Below are 13562 nucleotides of genomic sequence, written 5' to 3' on the forward strand. Positions count from 1 at the left end.
ACAGTATATCTTTACTAATTGAAAGTGTGTACGATGTGGATATTCTTGTGAAACATGTTGATATTAGAGGCGTGTGATGTCATTTCAGAGTAGGATGGAGGAGAGGCTAGATCCTTATTATTGGGGCAGTTAGTAAATTAATTATGCTTGTGCTTGTATTACTCAAAATATAAAACCTTGGCAGCCCGAGGAAGGCCATACTCATGCCATAACTACCCTCCCTTCTGAGTCTCCCCCACACATGCACAGTCTGCTCGGCTGTTTATCCATGTGTATTCAATAGGGAGAGAAGAGAAAGCCGCTCGCAGACAGCCACCATGACGACTTATCTCAAGAACCAAAGGGTTGGGAGATTACATTCAAGCTACCCGTCCCAGTTGTTATCCGGGAAGATTTGAGAAGCCTCCACCTACATGATACTTTACTCCCATTCCACCCACATGGGCCGGTAAGGTAAACTTTAATCTAAATGTATGGTATTGGGGGCCTTATATTTTTAAGGAAAATTCTAAAGTGTCATCATGAAAGTCGAAAACAACAATAAAATATTTATTTTACTAGAAATACATTTTTATTTTAAACAACAATTTAGTAATGTCCACATCAGACTGGTATGTTGCACACAATGTATGTGGGTGGTGAGCTACAAAAACAAGAACTGCAACAAATTAGTGAATAAAAGAAACAGAATTTTAACAAAGTGTAAGTCCAAATTCAGATGTCCTTTTATCATGGTCCAAGTATGGACTGCGATGTGTGGACTGACCGGTCACATTCAGGTTGGGAGACCCACAGCCAGTCCAAAGATCGTGGTCCGTACTCAGACTGTAATATATGGATGTCTGAATTTGGCTTTAGTCCGGCTTTAAAAGTCCAAGAAACAAAGATGGTGCTCGGATCACAATATTCAGCTCAACCGCCCCTTCTCCTCACCGGAGCTAGCTACGTCCTATGGACGGTAATTCACATCTGTATGAGAGATGCGGCTGCTCTCACTTCCTCCGGATGTCTTGATTTGTCCATAGGAGAGTAGAGGAGAGAGAGGCCAGTGCTGATTGTCCACAGAGATTGCGTAACATTGTTATGTCACCCGTTCCCCCGGAGAGCTAGTGCCGACACTGCTGGAACGGCGCAGGAGGAAACACTACTGGAGAGAATTAAGTTAATTTTCTCCTCGCAGCGTTAGGCTAAGTGCGGGTGCCAGGCAGGAAAATAACGCAATTAGCCTGCAGATTTACCTCATATCTGCAGGTTAGTAGCATTTTTTTCTGAAAGAAACAAAGACATCAATAAATTCTTTTTGTAGAGGATGAAATATTCCTACATACTAATATGGCTAGGGATGATAGTGGGGTGACAGGAAATGTATTTGCAGAGATTAAGTAAAAGGGTTATCTGGTAACAAGAAGTTATCACCTCACCATAGGATAGGCGTCCAACAGTTGAGACCTCCACCGATCGCCAGGATAGGGCATGTGCTCAGGGCATCGGTGTGTGTGCAATTTCTTCTCTATGGGATTACCTTAGAACTGGTTATAGCATCCCAACCCCACTGTTCTAGAGGTTATCAACTATTCTGTGTTTTTACCAATAGAACAGTGTTGATGGCAAAGTTGGGTAATGAAATAGGCCTGATATCAGTGTTCAGGCTCGCTCACACAAGCGTATACATCAGTCAAGTCCTATTCGATGTTTTATCGGATAGCAGTCTGTCCAATGTCCATTGCTGATCAGCACTTTTTTTTTCTCAGCATCATGTGAGTTGCTGCGCAAATCAGCTCTCACCCATTCACGTCTATGCGTTCGAGGAAAACATCGGACTGCACTGGGGGATGACATCAGAATGCAGTCTGATGTCCGCACGCTCACACAAATGGAGAATCGGATCAAATTCTGATCAGTTTGATCTGAGTGTCATTAAGATAATTGATCCTATTCACTCACATGCATCAACGCTCAGGTGACCCCGGTCTTAGGCTAAGTTCACATTAGCGTCGGGCGACGCAGCGTCGGGCACCGCAGCGTCGCCGCATGCGTCATGCGCCCCTATATTTAACATGGGGGCGCATGGACATGCGTTGCACTTGCGTTTTGCGATGCATGCGTCACTGCGGCGCACGCGTCCGGGCGCAGAGGACACAGCAAGTTGCATTTTTGCTGCGTCCAAAATCAACCAAAAAAAGGACGCATGCATCGCAAAACGCAGCGTTTTGCATGCGTTTTGCTGCGTTTTTGTTTGCGTTGTGCGTTGCGGCGCCGACGCTGCGGCGCACAACGCGAATGTGAACATAGCCTTAGAAGGCAGCTAGGATCTTTACAGTGAGTCACATTAATTGTATGCAGACTAGATATGTCTACCGGCATTCACAATTATTAAACTGTGTGTTACGTTAAAGGGGTAGTCCAACATAAAAAGGGTCTGTGAAGGTATATAATGGTATAAAATAACAAATAAGGATGATTGTCATCAGATGTGGTAACATCATCCCTTACACACATCGGAACAGCTAGAGCAATTATATGACACACTTTAATAGGGCCCCTACTATAATGCGCTATTTCTAATGCTATGAACGCACATAAAAGGACTTATGTCCTATGTATTTGGAATACATGCATTATTTGGCATCTGTGAGCTGTACCCTGTGAATACAGTAGTTGCTGTCTCAGTGTTAAATGTGGTTATATCATTTTTCCACACAAGATTTGTTTTTTGAAGCTCATTACATATAGATATCCGGTGTGTTGAACGCCCGTGTCCACTCCATGACGTGGAACTTTCCGCTTAGACACTTCCTTGTTTCCACTGCTTAAAAATAAAAAATAGGTCAAGATTGGCGGTTTTGTAGGGGCGTTATGCAGGTGCACAAGACCAAGCCATTGTTCAGTCAACCGCTCCATGACAAAACTAGGCCGCCTTTGAAGCCTCTCTCAATTTGTCGGCCACATCCTCTTGAAAGTTGCAGATTTAGAAATACAGACTAAACAGTCAGATGTGATCAACAGGATGCACGTCATAGGCGAGCGCACGAGGCAGGTGGGCAACCACAAGGGCAGAGAAGTGTGCCATGACGTATGTGTGGTAAAGCCGCACGTAGTGAGGTGAGAACCTGAAACAATGCTATAGTGTAATGTTACTCGCGTCACAATCACCATGGCGATAACTCGTGTGAATAGATGAATAATTAATGTATACATGTAAATACACAGCAGAACAAGTCGGCCATCTTCAGAGGAAGCATATAGAAGTCAATGCTGAAGTATGTCAGGGACAAGATGGCCTGTGGTAAATGTGCGCAGAACTAACATCATAGATGTGACAGAGCAGTGTAACGTTTGGTCACATTAGCAAGCTTGGTCTATGGTGATGATAGAGTTAACTGTAAGGGAAGGAATATTTTTAGCTGCCTCTTTCTTTTACAGACTAGCTGCGGTTTATGCTTTTATAGCGCTTGTAGTGAAATGACACCTGCGCTACAGGTCAGACCAAGTGGTGGGCAACACCGCCACCTATACTTCTGAAAGGGAACTGCAGGATGGGTTCCCTGTCTCCATACTGCTGTATGGTAATAGCACGTGCCCGGACTGCCAGTGTGCGGGTCCTGGGCCTCAGCCACAGATAGGCAAGGGAGATTATGCTCCTGCAAAGCAGCACAACGATCTGAGGAAACCAGCTAGTTACCGGATGGATTCCATGTCCTAAAGGCTTTTACACAGTTTGGCCTAATTCACACGTCTGTGTTGCACGTAAATATTCTATCCGTTTTTTTCACGGATTCAACACATACTCATAATAATCTATGCTGCTATTCACATGTCCATGTTTTTTTAAAAGACTGTGTGTATGTGCAAAACTCACAGAGGCATGAAAATGGCTAATACAAGCCTATAGGTCCATGAAAAACATGTACCGTACATGGATGGCGTCTGTGTGACATCAGTGTGCTATCCATATTTATCATTGCAAAGAAGGAATGCAGAAGCTTACTAATTTATGTCTTTATCCACACTGGAAAACACTGATGGTAAAAACGGACACAAGGACCACACACTGATGGTACAAACAGACACACTAAGGCTATGTGCACAAGTTGCGGATTTTTCTGTGGGTCCGCAGCAGCTTTCCATGCATTTACTGTACAATGTAAACCTATGGAAAACGCAATGCGCAGTGCCCATGCTGTGGAAAAACCGTGCGGAAACGCTGCGGGTTACATTCTGCAGCATGTCAATTCTTTGTGCGGATTCCGCAGCGGTTTACACCTGCTCCATAATAGGAATCCGCAGGTGTAAAACCGCAAGTGGAATCCGCACAAAATCCGCATAAAAACCGCGGTAAATCCGCAGGTAAAACGCAGTGCCTTTTACCTGCGGATTTCTAAAATCTGCTGCGGAAAAATCCGCAGAGCTCCTTTCTACGTGTGCACATACCCTGATGGTAAAAACAGACACACTGATCCATAACATTTATGACACACTGATCCGAAACACTGATGGCACCGGTACCATTTTTTCATGTTCATGTTTAAACATAAACATGAGGCCTTAGGCCACCTTCACACATTCAGTATTTGGTCAGTATTTTATATCAGTATTTGAAAGCCAAAGTCAGGAGTGGAAGAATCAGAGGAAAAGTATAATCGAAACACGTCACCACTCCTGGTTTTGGATTACAAATACTGGGGTAAAATGCTGAATGTGTGAACGTGGCCTTTGTGTTTGCATGTGGTCCGTTTTTTAAGGACCGCAAATTTAGACACATGCAGACCCATTGTATTCAATGATAGTGTGCACATATCAGGTTTTTCACACAAACCGTGTGTGCGTTTGAAAAACCTGCAGATATGTCAGTTTTTTATCAGCAGCACGAACAATATGCGTGCTGCACACATGTCTACTGATGACACATACCGGCACCTGTGAAGAAGCAGTACAGTTTGCACTGTTCCCAGGTGTTGGCTGCTGAAGGCAGCTCTCACCATTGTCACCTGGTCTCCCTGTGATCAGTGCGACAATGATGGGAGTTGTATTTGCCTCACTGAAAATTATCATGCTACTGGTGACGTCAGTGATGTGAATGGAGTTCATTGGCCTTATTAACGTCACCGCGAGACACTGATGCTGCGCTATCAGGTGCAGATCAGCGTCTCTGCTGGAAGGCAGACTGATCAATCGCATCATGCCCACATTCAGCCTGGCATCTAGATGTAGCGGAGCTAGACTCGTCATGGGACAAATGGATTATCTTCACGTCGGACAGAGGAGAAACATGGTTGTTTATTTTTTTTAACAGGGGACATGGGCTTCAATGGATTTTAGGCGTAAAGTTGAGTATAACTTGTTTTTAGTTTTAAATATATGTGTAAAACAGGGTGTTGAGTTTTATTTCAAATAAAGGATTTTATTTTTGTTTGTGCTTATTTCCAAACTTACTATGGGGTTAATAATAGGGGTGTCTTATAGACACCTCTCTATTGCTAACCATTGGGCTTGATGTCAGTTGCCAATTCAAAGCTAACATCAATCCCAACCCTATTACCCCACTTGCCCCCACACTAAGTCAATTGGGAAGAGCAAGGCTAAGCGCCAGATTTGGCACATCTTTTGAAAGCGCCATTTCTGGGGCAGCTGAGGGCTGCTGTAGGTAGTCTGGTAGGGCAATATCTCTGACCCCTTGCCAGGCTATTAATATCAACCCACAGCTGTCTAGCGTAAATGTTGCATTTTTTTCTGCGACTTTTTTATTTGCATGAAAATACCCCAAACCAATATTCTCTAATTGTCCCTTTTTATGCATTTTCCCCTTATTTTTGGTGTAGATTTGAAAGGGTTTTTAATAAAAGTTTTGACTTTGCACTTAAAACCACCACTGTGTTTTTTATGCCTTTATTCAGTCTCCCTATGGAAGCCTGTAGTGAAACAATTCACTAAAACACACATCTGAACTGTGTCTATAGCAGCACAGGGCGGACAAGTTTTCATGACATCGCATCAACTTTGCTTGGACAGTTTACCGCATCGGATTTTATGCTGTAAAATCGATGCGGATTTTATTTTATTAGCATTTTTGCTAAGTTGGAACATGGCCTAAGCGGGATAAAATCACAAACCTTTTTAAAACCTACAGAAGAGGCCAATTGATTTCTTTGAGGCTGTATTTACAATCTAAGATATATAGATCTTGTACGTGTTGGTAACGCAGAACTGAATTCTAGAAATGGACTTCCCGTTTAAGTGTTGTGTAGGGAGCTTCTTCACTTTTTAACGGATTTGTTTTCTCAACTAAATTTGTTTTGTGTCCAGAAATTGTATAAATGTAATTTTATGTACAAAAAGCTTTGCAATTTTCCAGATTTCAGAATGTAACCCTAAGGCCATGTTCGCACTTTGCGGTGTGCTCTGCAGGTTTATCCCGCAGCGGAATTGATAAATCTGCAGGGCAAAACCGCTGCGGTTATCCCTGCAGATTTATCGCGGTTTGTTCCGCGGTTTCCGCTGCGGGATTACTCCTGTACTATTGATGCTGCATATGCAGCAATATGCAGCATCAATAGTAATGTAAAAAATAATAAAAATTGGTTATACTCACCCTCCGATGTCCGGATCTCCTGGGCGCTGCACCCGGCGGTCCGGTTCCAAAGATGCTGTGCCGAGAAGGACCTTCGTGACGTCACGGTCATGTGACCGAGGCGTCATCACGGTCATGTGACCGTGACGTCACCGCAGGTCCTGCTCGCACAGCAAACCGAAGACCGGACGGCCGCAGGCAGCGCTGAGAGGTGAGTATATCATTATTTTTTATTTTAATTCTTTTTTTTTTACACTATTTATGGTTCCCAGGGCCTGGAGGAGAGTCTCCTCTCCTCCACCCCGGGTACCACCCGCACATTATCCGCTTACTTCCCGCAACGTGGGCACAGCCCCATGCGGGAAGTAAGCGGTTCAATGCTTTCCTATGGGTGCAGAATCGCAGCGATTCTGCACAAAGAAGTGACATGCTGCGGGTTTTAAACCGCTGCGTTTCTGCGCGGTTTTTCCCGCAGCATGTGCACAGCGGTTTGCGGTTTCCATAGGGTTTACATGTTAATGTCAAGGTGAAAATGTATTTTCTTATATACCTTTGTACTTTTATATAAATCTTTATACTCTTTTTGTACTGCTATACTCTTATACTGAGAAACAATAAGTTTTTCCTATCTGCTAGCTAATGCAAATGTAATTGTATTTAAAAATGGTTGCCAGTGTTCAGTTTCGTTTCAGGTTAGTGACCGAAGGGTTAAGTCATTTCTTTGGAAATCGAAACTTAAGGAATGTGAAGAAGAGGAGGAATCCACCAGGAGACGTTCGACGAATCAAAAGGACTGAGCACTAGGCGTATACTGCTTAAACCCCACCTATTGCATTCCCTTTTTAGTATTGTGTATTGGAGAATAAAGTTAGTTGCTGCTCAGCTCCTCACTGAGGTGAACGCAAGAGCATCAGCAAAGATTGAATCAGCTACGTGTCTGAATCATTTCTTTTTCCGGTACCAGAAGTTCTGCGCTCACATTACAATTTGGAATGACTGGTGAATGAGGAGTAATTGTCGTTTTACGACCCCGACATTAATGTAAACGCTATGGAAACTGCTGCGGACCCGCAGCATCAAAATCGCCGCGGATCCGCGGTAAAAACTGCATAGTGTGAATATGGCCTAAATGTTCAGTATTAAAAGAAAAAAAAAAAAAAAAAAGATGAAATTGCTTTATTTTAGAGGCCCTGAAAATAAATCGTGATTCCTGGGAATCTACTCTAATCCTTGCACTGTTTGATATAATTCCTCACCATGTTTTGTGTGTCCATTTCTTACGGAAGTGCACTATATATCTGTATACGATTCATCTGATAATACACGGAGGCTGAAATCCTGATTCATTGGCAGAGGGAACAGCCATGAGACATGCAGGTGCGGACAGTCAACCATATTATTCGAGCACACCGAAGTTACTCGATTAGCACCCGAACATGCTCCGATAACACCTTATCTGAGAACGTTTGCTCATCACTTGTGCACAGCACAATGGAGAGACCAGCTATCCCAGGGTTAGGCAGCCGCAACACAAGTCACATAGCCAAAGATTTCTGCTACATCATAGTATAGTGCAAGTGAATGAGATGACACTGAAACCTACAAGGTAGCACAATTTGCAAAAAATCCAATTATTTTTGACTTTGCAACTTGTTTGTCACGGAACCTTGAAGGTAATGCAACCCCAATCACTCGCATTCCACTGCAAAATAGCAGCAGCATAAAGCACTATTTGGCGTTGAAACCTGTGTCACGGCCAGTTAGTGTGCAGCCCGTCTTATGGAAGACAGCTCAATCTCTACTCGCTTCCAGGGGTTAATTTCTTCAAATATGATGTGCTTGGAAAACTTGGTGGCTACAGATCACAGTCTCACACTCAACTAGGTATCTTTGGACCAGATTTAAAGGGGATATCCAAAGCTTCTGCTTCAAGAGGAGAGAAACGCTACTAAGGTGCTATCTACTGGCCTCTCGCATAACTGGCATGAGTCATGGACCTGGCTATAAATTAAAACAGGACGCATACACAATACCTGCCAAGAATTGGAAACCGTCAAGATCAGCAGCTCCGTTCGCACCCAGGAATGAGAGGCACTCGATTGCTCCTTTATGGAAACCATGCATTTCTTTATGTGGATTATTTGGCTCCCTTTTGAGGCATAGAGGTTGCGGGCGCATCCCCTCATCAATATACTGGACTTACATCTACAGTATGGGCAATGCGTTCTATGCACCTAGAGGCCTAAGATTGATACTACTTGTGCAGTTTTGGCTAATAAGAGTAAACGTGTCCCCATACTAAAATACCTAAACACAGGGAAGCACAATCTTAGGAAAAACCTGCTTTAATTAACATATGCTAAGTTAGGCAAATTTTGTTTTACATGCCATGAGAAAAAAAAAAACTACAATTAGACATACCGGTAATTCGGTTTCTAGGAGCCTTCCACGACGACTTACGGAGGTTGCCTCTTTGCCCTGATTGGGAACAGGAAATATGGAGAGGTTAAAAGGCCCTCCCACTTGCCAGTGACTTATAACTGAAAACCATAGCACTGGTTTACCTTTGAATCCCAGATTTTTATCCAGGAATATAGGGAGGGAATAAGCTCCGTCGTGGAAGGCTCCTAGAAACCGTATTACCAGTAAGTCTAATTCTATTTTCTCTAGTCACCATCCACGACGGCATACGGAGGAATACCAATTAATTTGGCGCTAGGGAGGGACAACGGCATGGAGAACTTTCCAGCCGAAGACTAAATCTTTATTGGGCAATATGTCCAATCTATAATGCTTGGAGAAAGTATGTAATGAAGACCACATAGCTGCCCTGCAGATCTGTTCTGCGGATGCGCCTGCTCTTTCTGCCCAGGAGACTGAAGTGGATCTGGTTGAGTGGGCCTTAATCCCTACTGGGGGTGTCTTCTCTTGAGCAAGATATGCTTCTGCTATAGCTCTCTTTATCCAGTTGGAAATAGTACTTTTCGCTACTTTTTTCCCTTTATTTTGTCCAGAGAGATGGACAAATAGATTTTGATTGATTCTGCAAGAGCTGGTTTGCTCTAAGTAATATAAGTACAATACGTCTGACATCAAGAGCATGGAATTTTTCTTCTTTCGGATTTGCTGGATTTTGACAGAAAGACGGTAGGACAATTTCTTGGGAGCGGTGGAATTCAGAGACTACCTTTGGAAGAAAGGAAGGGTCAAGACGAATTACTATGGAGTCATCCCTAATAGACAAATAGGGCTCTCTTATTGATAGGGCTTGGAGCTCTCCTACCCTCCTTGCCATGATTACAGCCACCAGAAAAATGGTTTTGTAGATAAGGTTTTGAGGGGAACAAGAGGATAAAGGCTTAAATGGTGGACCTGTCAGCCCCTGTAGTACTAGGATAAGGTCCCATAAGGGAACCATCAACTGTGTTCTAGGGTTCATTCTGCGGGCTGACGTCATGAACCTCTTAATCCACTGATGACCTGCCATCCTCCAATGGTAACTAGGATGGTGCTCAGACCTGTATTATTTCATGCCAAAAAGAAGTCAATGGTCAAATGGTAACAAATACCTCATTCAATAGATATATCATTAACTCCCCCATCAGGCACATAACCAATCATATAGTACCCCCAATCTGATATCTGGATATCCTATATCCAGGCGGCATGCGGCATCAATACCATCGCTTCCTCCTGATGAACCGTGAGAGCGGGGAAACGCGTTGAGGAGAGACCGGCATACGCTAAGTTCACCCTTACTTTTTATCCTATGATTTTTTCCAATGGCCGCTCTTTCATGCTTTATCAGATTGGGGGTACTATATGATTGGTTATGTGCCCGATGGGGGAGTTAATGATATATCTATTGAATGGGGTATTTGTTACCATTTGACCATTGACTTCTTTTTGGCATGAAATAATACAGGTCTGAGCACCATCCTAGTTACCATTGGAGGATATCATTAGTATAAGGGGGACTATTTGTCAATTATATATGCGTTGTGCCAAGAATTCTATTATATGGAGGTACCTATTCAGGTCCCGATTATGGTTTATATCATATAATTTATTATTTTTTTCACTACTGCACTTTCCCTATATCAGTGATGGGCAACCTTTTGAGCTCGGTGTGTCAAAATTCGCCAAAAAACCGAGCATAACTTGGGTGGTGTGTCACCTTGATAAAAAAAACATAATTTTGCGACATGTATAGTTTAAATAACAAATATGTATAATTAGAATTAACTTACCTGCTTAGTGACTTCTTTGTTCATCCGTCAGTTGGTTTCTTTTGTTGGTCTTGCTATTATTTAACTTGTGTGGGGTGCCGTGAACTAAGATAAGTGAGGGGGAGGGGGAATTCTTCCAGTGATGGCGAACCTGTGGCACTCCAGCTGTTGCAAAACTACAATTCCCATCATGTCTTCACAGCCAAAGCCTTTGCTTTGAATGGCCAGCCATGATGGGAATTGTAGTTTTGCAACAGCTGGACTGCCACAGGTTCGCCATCACTGATGCCTCCCTCTCACTTATCTCAGTAATGGCCAATGACACCCCACAGTTCACTGGATGATGGTTGCTGTAGTAGTCACAGGGCCTCCAGACAGCAATCACAGGGCCTGAGTCCAGACAGCGATCACAGGGCCTGAGTCCAGACAGCAATCACAGGGCCTGAGTCCAGACAGCAATCACAGGGCCTGAGTCCAGACAGCAATCACAGGGCCTGAGTCCAGACAGCAATCACAGGGCCTGAGTCCAGACAGCAATCACAGGGCCTGAGTCCAGACAGCAATCACAGGGCCTGAGTCCAGACAGCAATCACAGGGCCTGAGTCCAGACAGCTATCACAGGGCCTGAGTCCAGACAGCTATCACAGGGCCTGAGTCCAGACAGCAATCACAGGGCCTGAGTCCAGACAGCTATCACAGGGCCTGAGTCCAGACAGCTATCACAGGGCCTGAGTCCAGACAGCTATCACAGGGCCTGAGTCCAGACAGCTATCACAGGGCCTGAGTCCAGACAGCTATCACAGGGCCTGAGTCCAGACAGCTATCACAGGGCCTGAGTCCAGACAGCTATCACAGGGCCTGAGTCCAGACAGCTATCACAGGGCCTGAGTCCAGACAGCTATCACAGGGCCTGAGTCCAGACAGCAATCACAGGGCCTGAGTCCAGACAGCAATCACAGGGCCTGAGTCCAGACAGCTATCACAGGGCCTGAGTCCAGACAGCTATCACAGGGCCTGAGTCCAGACAGCTATCACAGGGCCTGAGTCCAGACAGCTATCACAGGGCCTGAGTCCAGACAGCTATCACAGGGCCTGAGTCCAGACAGCTATCACAGGGCCTCCAGACAGCTATCACAGGGCCTCCAGACAGCTATCTCCTCAGGCCTCAGAAGTGCAGCCTGGGACTTCTGGTCGGTGCAGCCTGGGACTTCTGGTCGGCGCAGCAGGGAGCAGCGCAATGTCGCCCAAACAACACAGATCCGACGCAGAGGCCTGGGACTTCCGGGAGCTGCGCCTGGCCTACCGGAAGTCCCAGGCCTAGACGCTCTGCACCAGAGCTCTGTTGTTTGGACCCACAGACCTCCTGCATGGCATCCGATCCGATAAAAAATCGGATCGGATGCCATTGTTTAGCATTCCGATACCGCAAGTATCGGGTATCGGCCGATATTTGCTGTATCGGAATTCCGATACCGAGATCCGATACTTTTGTGGTATCGGGTATCGGTATCGAAACAACATTAATGTGTGTAAAATAAAGAATTAAAATAAAAAATATTGCTATACTCACCTCTCCGACGCAGCCTGGACGTCCGCGAGGGAACCGGCAGCGTTGTTTGCTTAAAAATCGCGGTTTTCCTTCCTTACTTGAAGTCCCGGCTTGTGATTGGTTGCGTGCCGCCCATGTGACCGAGACGCGACCAATCACAGCAAGCCGTGACGTAATTTTAGGTCCTTCAGGATTTTAAAATTACGTTCCGGCGTTGTGATTGGTTGCGTGCGGTCACATGGGCGACGCAACCAATCACAACGCCGGAACGTAATTTTAAAATCCTGAAGGACCTAAAATTACGTCACGGCTTGCTGTGATTGGTCGCGTCTCGGTCACATGGGCGGCACGCAACCAATCACAAGCCGGGACTTCAAGTAAGGAAGGAAAACCGCGATTTTTAAGCAAACAACGCTGCCGGTTCCCTCGCGGACGTCCAGGCTGCGTCGGAGAGGTGAGTATAGCAATATTTTTTATTTTAATTCTTTATTTTACATATTAATATGGTTCCCAGGGCCTGAAGGAGAGTTTCCTCTCCTTCAGACCCTGGGAAAGAAGCAATTTCTATGGGGCCGCGGCCGGCGGCCGGCGTGTCATTGAAAATGACTACGCGTGTCAGCACTGACACGCGTGTCATAGGTTCGCCATCACTGCCCTATATTGTTTTCCTACCTGCACTGAGAGGGATATCGCAGGGGAGATAGGGGCAGTCTGCGTTGAGTGGGGGCGCCAAAAATCGTTTCTTAGGGTGCCAACCTCCACAGACAGGCAGGTGTTAGCAGTAGGTATATCTAGGACCTTAATAGGCTATTTTATATATTTTTGTGACTATTTTTTTCTCTATATTGGGTCTGGTTTTATATTGGTATACTATTAAAAGTGAAGTTTTAAGGGGTTATATGTACGTCATATTTCTGATTTTCCCCAACAATATTTAGTTTACGTTTAGCAACTCAGAGAGTGCGCCTGGGTGTTGGAATAGCCTTTCAAATGGACTGCTGTCAGTGACAGTAGGTATTTCTCTGTCCAGGAGCATATTCGGGTGGAGACGCTTTTTAAGTTGTTGAACTTTGTACTGCCCTGATGTCTGATATGAGCAACTGCAGTCATATTGTCCGAATATACTCGAACATGTTGCCCCATGATAAGCTGACCTGCTGCTAGAAGTGCCTCCTCTACAGCTTTCAGTTCTCTGAAGTTGGATGACTTCCTGCCC

Source organism: Ranitomeya variabilis, chromosome 1, assembly GCF_051348905.1.
Source record: "Ranitomeya variabilis isolate aRanVar5 chromosome 1, aRanVar5.hap1, whole genome shotgun sequence".
NCBI lineage: Eukaryota > Metazoa > Chordata > Amphibia > Anura > Dendrobatidae > Ranitomeya > Ranitomeya variabilis.